This window comes from Porites lutea, chromosome 7 (genome assembly GCF_958299795.1).
Source record: "Porites lutea chromosome 7, jaPorLute2.1, whole genome shotgun sequence".
NCBI lineage: Eukaryota > Metazoa > Cnidaria > Anthozoa > Scleractinia > Poritidae > Porites > Porites lutea.
The window spans coordinates 23,831,818-23,841,582 of NC_133207.1; the positions used below are offsets into that span (position 1 = coordinate 23,831,818).

The 9,765-nt window shown below is 38.0% G+C and overlaps 1 protein-coding gene across 1 annotated transcript in view; it reads right to left on the reverse strand.

Moving 5' to 3' along the window:
• Positions 1–8,755, reverse strand: part of LOC140944644 (uncharacterized) — a 22,726-nt gene extending 13,971 nt beyond the window's left edge. Inside the window, exon 1 of the mRNA XM_073393764.1 lies at positions 8,394–8,755. The gene's annotated coding sequence lies outside the window, so the exon portion shown is untranslated. The remainder of the gene's footprint in view (positions 1–8,393) is intronic.
• Positions 8,756–9,765: the final 1,010 nt, after the last annotated feature.

Consider the following 9,765-nt stretch of genomic DNA (forward strand, 5'->3'; position numbering starts at 1 on the left):
GTGAATAAACCGAGCGCTTGGCTTGAAGCGAGCCGCACCCAAGGTTTGTGTGTTTTCTTGTTGGGACAAACTGAGATTTAGAGGAGAGAGCCAAAATGCACGATGACATCATGCTGATGGCGTCGTTAGCAGTTGTTTGTGGCTTGTTGCTAGGTAACTGCGGATGCCAAACCGATAGAATGATTTATAACCAAAGCGAAATCGCACTCCGCTTGCGATCCTCGCGCGATCCGCCCTACGCGACAAAATTATAAACTTGCTTGGCTGGCGCGAGCCCCCCGACCCTATGCAGTTTTAAAATAATGAAATGAAAATGAATTAAATAAAATAATTTAGGCGTTTAACCAGAATACGGTTCCTATTTTTTCACCAGTTGAGCTAGTTCATATTTTAAGGACGCTATATACTATTCACTTTAACCCTGACCCTGTAGAAAACCAATACGCCGGTAGTCTAATCGAAATATCGGCCTTAAGAAACTTTATTTATCTTTATTTCCGTTGGCGGGCCGCTGTGTTTTATGTCCTTTTTTTGTATTCAAGCGATGTTTAGTACCGTGAGCATCCCTAGGGTCTTGAAAAAAATCTGACTGAAAACAGAACCACAAAAAATTCATCATATCATTGTCTGGGGCACTGCGATTTAAAAATCGTCTTTTTTGGTTGGCTTGTTAACTGAAAAAACAAGGCGCTATGCTAATCAGTTTATGAACGTGATCAACTAAAATGATTATACATAAAATAAGTCAGTAACGATAATAATAAAAAACGGCCGGGGTCTGGCTTATTGTTTTTCTCTTATTCCCATGAATATCTTAAAATTAACTCAATTACTTCTCTCATAAATACGAGTTTATTAAGCTGTTTTGTAGAAGGAGATCGAGATCCACTATAACGTGGCATTGTGCGTGCTTGTCGCCTATTTTCGACCTTTTTATTTATATGTCATTCACAGAGTAACAAAATTTTGTCGAAGGTATATATAGCAGGTGTTTTGTGTTTCAATACTTTTAATAAGCTATCACCTGCATGCATGCTTTTGGCTTTTCAAGGGGAGAAGTGCTTGAGAGGGAGGTAGAGAGGGAGAGAGGGAGAGAGAAGAAAAAAGGAAGAAGAACGAGAGTTTGGAGTGCATTTGAAATACAAAAATATTATCTTAAAAGTCAAGTCTATGTTCCAGTTAAAGTAACGTGTAATGTGTTTTTCAGGTTGTTATATTTCTACTGGCTGAGATTATTGAGAAAGCTCAATTTGTAAACGCGACCCTCATCCAGCATTTGTTTCCTCACATTCTATTTTAAACCTTGAAAGTAGCTCCGCTCTTCTGGAAAAAAAAATTAAAGAAAAGAAGAAAAGAAATAGAACGAAAAGATAAAAAAAAGTACTTGTAAAATGGAAAGTTGAATCTCTTTTTGGAAACGAAAATATACAATAAATCACTTCGTTTGGATGAATCCTTTGACCCGAAATTTTATTAGTACGGCATTTTTCGCTTCTTCTGAAACCGTGAAGAATCTGTGAAGAACAGGACAACTTACCCTTAAATCTCTTATTGAGCGGACTAAAAAAGGCTGGTACACAATGACCTACATTACGGCGTCCATAGACTATAAACAGTCAACTCTCATTATAGTGGAAACACCCGAGACTTGTGGAAATCGAGTCAGTGGAAACTAACGACGCGAATTTTTTTTAAATAGCACGGGCCCGCATCCCCGCCAAATCTATGTTGGACCCTCTATACACGGAGAACTGACGTTATTTAAGGAACCCTCAAGAACAATTGAAAGCTTACAGAGTCCTTAAAAGCGAGTGGCCAAACCGTGAGCACGAGTTTGTTTGGCACACGTTTGTCAATTTGAGGCCATAAGGCTCTGGGAGTTGATTAAGCGGGGAGGAAGATGCCTTCAAGGTGTCAAGTCAAGATCAGTTTTTCCGCTTCACGTGATTTATACAATCGAGCACATGCTCTCTGTAACGTACAATCATAAAAAGTAAATAACAAAGTGTCAACCTTAGTTTTGAGGCATGAGTTCTTCAGTCTCTCTTGAAATGCAGCGCAGCGAGAGAATTGCACAACAGATGAGCGTAATTAGCACATCAGTGAAAATATATCTTTTTTGGCTGAATCTCGTGCAAAAAGATGCGCTTCGGGTCTTATAAAAGCATACCATGTTACCTTAGTTTTAAGTAACCAAAAGTCCGATTACTTTTGTTGGCTGAAGCTTAAGTTATCTGACTTGAGTGCTTGTCTCGCTATCTCATCGGAGGAATGACTTTAACACAGCGTGAGAGAGTACCAAAAGTACATAAAGGATTGAAAAACCAAGAAAATTTTGCAAAACTCTCGCATCAGAGTGTTCACTAGACGGGTTTCATGTCAGTTCATAGATTCAAAAGTTAGATCTCCTAATAAGATATCTCTATCATCCACTATCGGCCGATGAAAGAGTACAACAATCATATCGAGTAACTGAGTTTACAGAATTATAATCTCTCTTAGAATCAGTTTCAGTTGTTCTTTTTATCAGGGTAAAAAAAGAAAAGGGAAAAAAAAACTGCCACGCCGGCGCAAAAATTTTGCTTACCGTTACAAGCGTGGCAATTGCCTTACGAACAACTGGCGTGCCTTATGGCTAAAATTTCCGACCATTTTAGATCACCCTTACATACCATAGAGATTTGCATGTTTCCTCGTTCAGCCTGGTAACGATCTTCACAACCAACTGCTAATAAGAGAATTCTTAAATCTTGAAAGACTGTGTTTTTCAATCCCTCTTTTTTTTCTATTAACTGTGTGGTTCTGAAAATTATACGTGTAATCCAACATCACAACGACAAGTTTTGTTGTTTCGCTTTGTTTTTAACAATTATAATTCACGTGTCTGCCCTCAAGAACGCTCTCATGCGTTTCACCGTTTCCCATAGACGCAAGCTTCGTATTTAGCAATAGTCAATAAAAGTGCAAAATTACTTACAAACTCTGGAATAATTGCTCATTCGTGTGACCATTATGTGTCGGAAAGATAGTTACTAATGACATTAAAAAATATAAGCAATTATTTTAAATGTGTTATGCACTTAATAGTACTTAAGATCCGACTTTGTTACTAACGTACCTTTTCAGTTAAGGGTATTGTCGATTTTATAACGGCTTTATGAGTCGTTTAAGACCCTCAGTATCCTGCTCAAAACCCGATCACAAAAAAAGATGAATATTTTTGATATATTTTCCCTTTTCGAAACGCGGGGGCTGCGTAATCATGGCATACGTGTTACTTAAACACCTGTTTATCACCCTGAAATATAATTATGCATGCATTGATATCCGTCATCATGCAGCCATAATCTATCCTAACCCTTGATGTTCACAAAAAGTAGTAGACTGTCTTAAATGCTGATCCTAATCAAAGGTCAGTGTATTGGTTATGATTTGTCTTTCAGCACAAACCTTTCGGAAAAAAGAGCCAGTCCGTAAATTTTAATAGTTAATGAAGGACGCACGTGCCATTTCGTAGGCGATATACAAACAAATCAACTTTGAGTTAACATTTGTTGCGAGCGCTAATCAAGTGAATTATTGATGGTATACCGTCACTGTTTATTTGCAAAGAAAATTTGAACTAAAAAAGATATCAAACTACAGTTATTAAGAATTAAGACTAATCGTCCTAGTTTTTTGGAATACCTAAATCCCAAGGTAGAGTTTTCAATGAATTATTAACTACTGTATAGTCGTACAACACACGACAGGTGGTCAACATTTGCGTTAATGGTTGTTATGAGTGCTTTGATTATCATGATAATGATCATAGGGAGTAGCCATTCATCAACAAAATAATTACAGTGAACGTTAACCGTTTAAAAACTGTGACTTACAGAATTAACGATCTTGTAAATTTACACTCCAGAAATGCCAACCGGTTCAACGTCCACTTTCGAGTTATGGTACATACAGGAGGTTTCTCTAAAAAAACACCGATGAATATATAAGCCAGAGTCATTAGAGACTATAGGCTAGCTTCTATAAAAAGCAATATCACGCTTCCTTATATTAACATAAGCAACAACCGCGCTGCTGTTAGGTTTCGATCACGAACCTGCTTTCGGCCTCCCCCCTACAAGTTAATTTCAGTAGGCGGCCGAGCGGGTGACTCAGTGCCATTTCCAAGATAACATCGACGACCACTTGTCTGCTAATTTGTACGGATAACAGAAGGATTGAAACTGAATCAGAGAATATATCATCAGGAATACGCCGACAGCCGGCTCAATTTCGCTGCAATCACGATAAAACGGATTGATTGCCGGTTGTGGCACGTACGGTATTGGAAAAGATGATCATGTGCAATTTTCTCTTTGCCTGACGGCTAATCTTTTAAGGAGACTTGACTTGTCTCTCTAAATTGACTATGTCTTTATATTGTCATTATTAACAAAGATGTCGAAAAAGGTTTTCAATAGCCACCAAAATATTCGTAAAAATTCTATGAGAGCTTTTTTTTTTTTTTTAGTTATCAAGTTAATTTTTTTACGCTTTTTTTGCCTGATGCAAGATCGTCTATGTAAATAGTAATGCAAATAAATGTTGTTGTTGTTGGATGGAATTTTGTGGGCTATAGAAGTACTGAAAAACTGAACAATCGTGATAATTGGCTAAAAAATATCGAAATAAAACGAAGTGCTTTGGAGGAAATGCACTTCATGGTAGTTACATTCTATCTAAAAAACAAGGGCCATACGTATGTGAACCAAAAACTTTACGAACATTGAGGGAGGCCTAAAGGTCCCGTGGGCGATTTAGCCGTAATGATCATTAAGTTGCTATAACAACATCTTTGTCTTGTACAGCTGTGTTGACCATTTACCGCAAGAAGGGAAGAAAAAGCAAACTAGAAAAGGGTGAGGGAACAAAAATAAACAAAGGGGGCGGGGGAGGGCTCTTATGGCAAGTGTCCTTTATTTTCTCTTCCTTTTCCCCTCCTCCCCTATCCCTTTTGACGCCCGCAATTGCAACGCCTGCCGATCAGCCTCTGTTAGACTCCGTGGGCGAAAGTTCCAAGGAGAATGAATCCCGAATCGATGTAACGTATAAGGTAGTGTAAGGTAACCTTTATGACGTAATGCAGAACAGAGAATGCATTGTTTACTAACGAACACGTGATATAGAACAGAATTCCACGAGCCGTGTGTGTGTTTGTGAGTTCCCTGCTCATCTCGTCTTCAACCAATCGTCGGATGGATTCATTTGCATCTACGCGTATAGCTGTCGCATTTGCCCGCTGGGATATTTTAATTCCTGCCACTAAGAAAAAATAATAACTCCTTGTGTCTTTGAAGCAAAATAATTTGGAAAGCTTCATCGGCGTACGATTAATCTTTTTATTTCCTGAAAAGTAGACTTCCTGAGCTTTAAAAAGAGACCAAATATAAATCTGTACGTTGAATATTCGCAGTTGACTTTTCGAGGATATTAAGTTTGCTTATAAGATCAGTAAAGTTTACGCAAAATGACCTGTGCGCAACTTCGGCAGGATTAACAGAAGCTAAAAGAGGTCAGCAGAGAGATAAAGGGATCGGACGCAAACCAAAGGGTGAAAATACAATGAAAGAAAAAAAAACTGAAAGTAACCCTGCCGGTATATTTATCATGAATTCTAAGATAGATCGTTTTCACATGACGTCACGGCGGCCATATTGGTGTTCCAAACAAATCATTTGGGAATTGCACTCTTTCTTATGGAAAAAATTTTCTTTGTTCCCATAAATTTGGGACTTTCGATTCGAGCCTTTCGAGAAACGGGGCCCTGGTCGGTGGCCGTGTTGTCTGGAAAGCCAAAATGCACGATGACATCATGCTGATGGCGTCGTTAGCAGTTGTTTGTGGCTTGTTGCTAGGTAACTGCGGATGCCAAACCGATAGGATGATTTATAACCAAAGCGAAATCGCACTCCGCTTGCGATCCTCGCGCGATCCGCCCTACGCGACAAAATTATAAACTTGCTTGGCTGGCGCGAGCCCCCAGACCCTATGCAGTTTTAAAATAATGAAATGAAAATGAATTAAATAAAATAATTTAGCCGATTAACCAGTATTCGGTTCCTATTTTTTCACCAGTTGAGCTAGTTCATATTTTAAGGACGCTATATACTATTCACTTTAACCCTGACCCTGTAGAAAACCAATACGCCGGTAGTCTAATCGAAATATCGGCCTTAAGAAACTTTATTTATCTTTATTTCCGTTGGCGGGCCGCTGTGTTTTATGTCCTTTTTTTGTATTCAAGCGATGTTTAGTACCGTGAGCATCCCTAGGGTCTTGAAAAAATCTGACTGAAAACAGAACCACAAAAAATTCATCATATCATTGTCTGGCGCACTGCGATTTAAAAATCGTCTTTTTTGGTTGGCTTGTTAACTGAAAAAGCAGGGCGCTGTGCTAATCAGTTTATGAACGTGATCAACTAAAATGATTATAGATAAAATAAGTCAATTACGATAATAATAAAAAAATGGTCGGGGTCTGGCTTATTGTTTTTCTCTTATTCCCATGAATATCTTAAAATTAACTCAATTACTTCTCTCATAAATACGAGTTTAAGCTGTTTTGTAGAGAGAGGGTGAGATCCACTATAACGTGGCATTGTGTGTGCTTGTGGCCTATTTTCGACCTTTTTATTTATATGTCATTCACAGAGTAACAAAATTTTGTCGAAGGTATATATAGCAGGTGTTTTGTGCTTGAATACTTTTAATAAGCTATCACCTGCATGCATGCTTTTGGCTTTTCAAGGGGAGAAGTGCTTGAGACGGAGGGAGAGAGAGAGGGAGAGAGAAGAAAAAAAGAAGGAGAACGAGTTTGGAGTGCATTTGAAATACAAAAATATTATCTTAAAAGTCAAGTCTATGTTCCAGTTAAAGTAACGTGTAACGTGTTTTTCAGGTTGTTATATTTCTACTGGCTGAGATTATTGCATTTGTTTCCTCACATTCTATTTTAAACCTTGAAAGTAGCTCCGCTCTTCTGGAAAAAAAAAATTAAAGAAAAGAAGAAAAGAAAATAGAACGAAAAGATAAAAAAAAACGTACTTGTAAAATGGAAAGTTGAATCTCTTTTTTGGAAACGAAAATATCCAATAAATCACTTCGTTTGGATGAATCCTTTGACCCGAAATTGTATTAGTACGGCATTTTTCGCTTCTTCTGAAACCGTGAAGAATCTGTGAAGAACAGGACAACTTACCCTTAAATCTCTTATTGAGCGGACTAAAAAAGGCTGGTACACAATGACCTACATTACGGCGTCCATAGACTATAAACAGTCAACTCTCATTATAGTGGAAACACCCCAGACTTGCAGAAATCGAGTCAGTGGAAACTCTAACGGCTAACGCGATTTTTTTTTAAATAACACGGGCCCGCATCCCCGCCAAATCTATGTTGGACCCTCTATAAACGGAGAACTGACGTTATTTAAGGAACCCTCAAGAGTAATTGAAAGCTTACAGAGTCCTTAAAAGAGAGTGGCCAAACCGTGAGCACGAGTTTGTTTGGCACACGTTTGTTAATTTGAGGCCATAAGGCTCTGGGAGTTGATTAAGCGGGGAGGAAGACGCCTTCAAGGTGTCAAAGTCACAATCAGTTTTTCCGCTTCATGTGATTTATACAATCGAGCACATGCTCTCTGTAACGTACAATCATAAAAAGTAAATAACAAAGTGTCAACCTTAGTTTTGAGGCATGAGTTTTTCAGTCTGTCTCTTGAACAGAAGTGCAGCGCAGCGAGAGAATGGCACAACAGATGAGCGTAGTCAGCACATTCAGTAAAAATATATCTTTTTTGGCCGAATCTCGTGCAAAAAGATGCGCTTCGGGTCTTATAAAAACATACCATGTTAGCTTAGTTTTAAGTAACCAAAATTCCGATTACTTTTGTTGGCTGAAACTTAAGTTATCTGACTTGAGTGCTTGTCTCGCGATCTCATCGGAATGACTTTAACACAGCGTGAGAGAGTATCAAAAGTAAATAAAGGATTGAAAAACCAAGAAAATTTTGCAAAACTCTCGCATCAGAGTGTTCACTATACACGGGTTTCATGCATGTCAGTTCATAGATTCAAATGTTAGATCTCCTAATAAGATATCTCTGTCATCCACTATCGGCCGATGAAAGAGTGCATCAATCATATCCAGTAACTGAGTTTACAGAATTATAATCTCTCTTAGAATCAGTTTCAGTTGTTCTTTGTATCAGGGTAAAAAAAGAAAAAGGAAAAAAACTGCCACGCCGGCGCAAAAATTTTGCTTACCGTTACAAGCGTGGCAATTGCCTTTCGAATAACTGGCGTGCTTTATGGCTAAAATTTCCGACCATTTTAGATCACCCTTACATACCATAGAGATTTGCATGATTCCTAGTTCAGCCTGGTAACGGTCTTGACAACCAACTGCCGCGAATAGGAGAATTTTTAAATCTGAAAGACTGTTTTTCAGTCACTCCTGTTTTCTTGCAACTGCGTGGTTCTCAAAATTATGCATGTAATCCAACATCACAACGACAAGTTTTGTTGTTTCGCTTTGTTTTTCACAATTATAATTCACGTGTCTGCACTCCAGAACGCTATCATGCGTTTCACCGTTTCCCATAAACACACGCTTCGTATTTCGCAATAGTCAATAAAAGTGCAAAAATTACTTACAAACTCTGGAATAATTGCTCATTCGTGTGACCATTATGTGTCGGAAAGATAGTCACTAATGACATTAAAAAATATAAGCAGTTATTTTAAATGTGTTATGCACTAAATATTACTTAAGATCCGACCTTGTGAATAACGTACCTTTTCAGTTAAGGGTATTGTCGATTTTATAACGGCTTTATGAGTCGTTTAAGACCCTCAGTATCCCGTTCAAAACCCGATCACAAAGAAATATGAATATTTTTGATATATTTTCCCTTTTCGAAACGCGGGGGCTGCGTAATCATGGCATACATGTTACTTAAACACCTGTTTATTACCGCCTGAAAAATAATCATGCATGCATTGATATCCGTCATCATGCAGCCATAATCTATCCTAACCCTTGATGTTCGCAAAAAGTAGTAGGCTGTCTTAAATGCTGATCCTAATCAAAGGTCAATGTATTGGTTATGATTTGTCTTTCAGCACAAACCTTTCGGAAAAAAGAGCCAGTCCGTAAATTTTAATAGTTAATGAAGGACGCACGTGCCATTTCGTAGGCGATATACAAACAAATCAACTTTGAGTTAACATTTGTTGCGAGCGCCAGTCAAGTGAATTATTGATGGTATACTGTCACTGTTTATTTGTAAAGAAAATTTGAGCTAAAAAAGATATCAAACTACAGTTATTAAGAATTAAGACTAATCGCCCTAGTTTTTTGGAATACCTAAAACACAACGTAGAGTTTTTCAATGAATTATTAACTACTGTATAGTCGTACAACACACGACAGGTGGTCAACATTTGCGTTAATGGTTGTTATGAGTGCTTTGATTATCATGATAATGATCATAGGGAGTAGCCATTTATCAACAAAATAATTACAGTGAACGTTAACCGTTTAAAAACTGTGACTTACAGAATTAACGATCTTGTAAATTTACACTTCAGAAATGCCAACCGGCTCAACGTCCACTTTCCTGGTACAGGAGGTTTCTCTAAAAAAACACCGATGAATATATGAGGCAGAGTCATTAGAGACTATAGGCTAGCTTCTATAAAAAGCAATATCACGCTTCCGT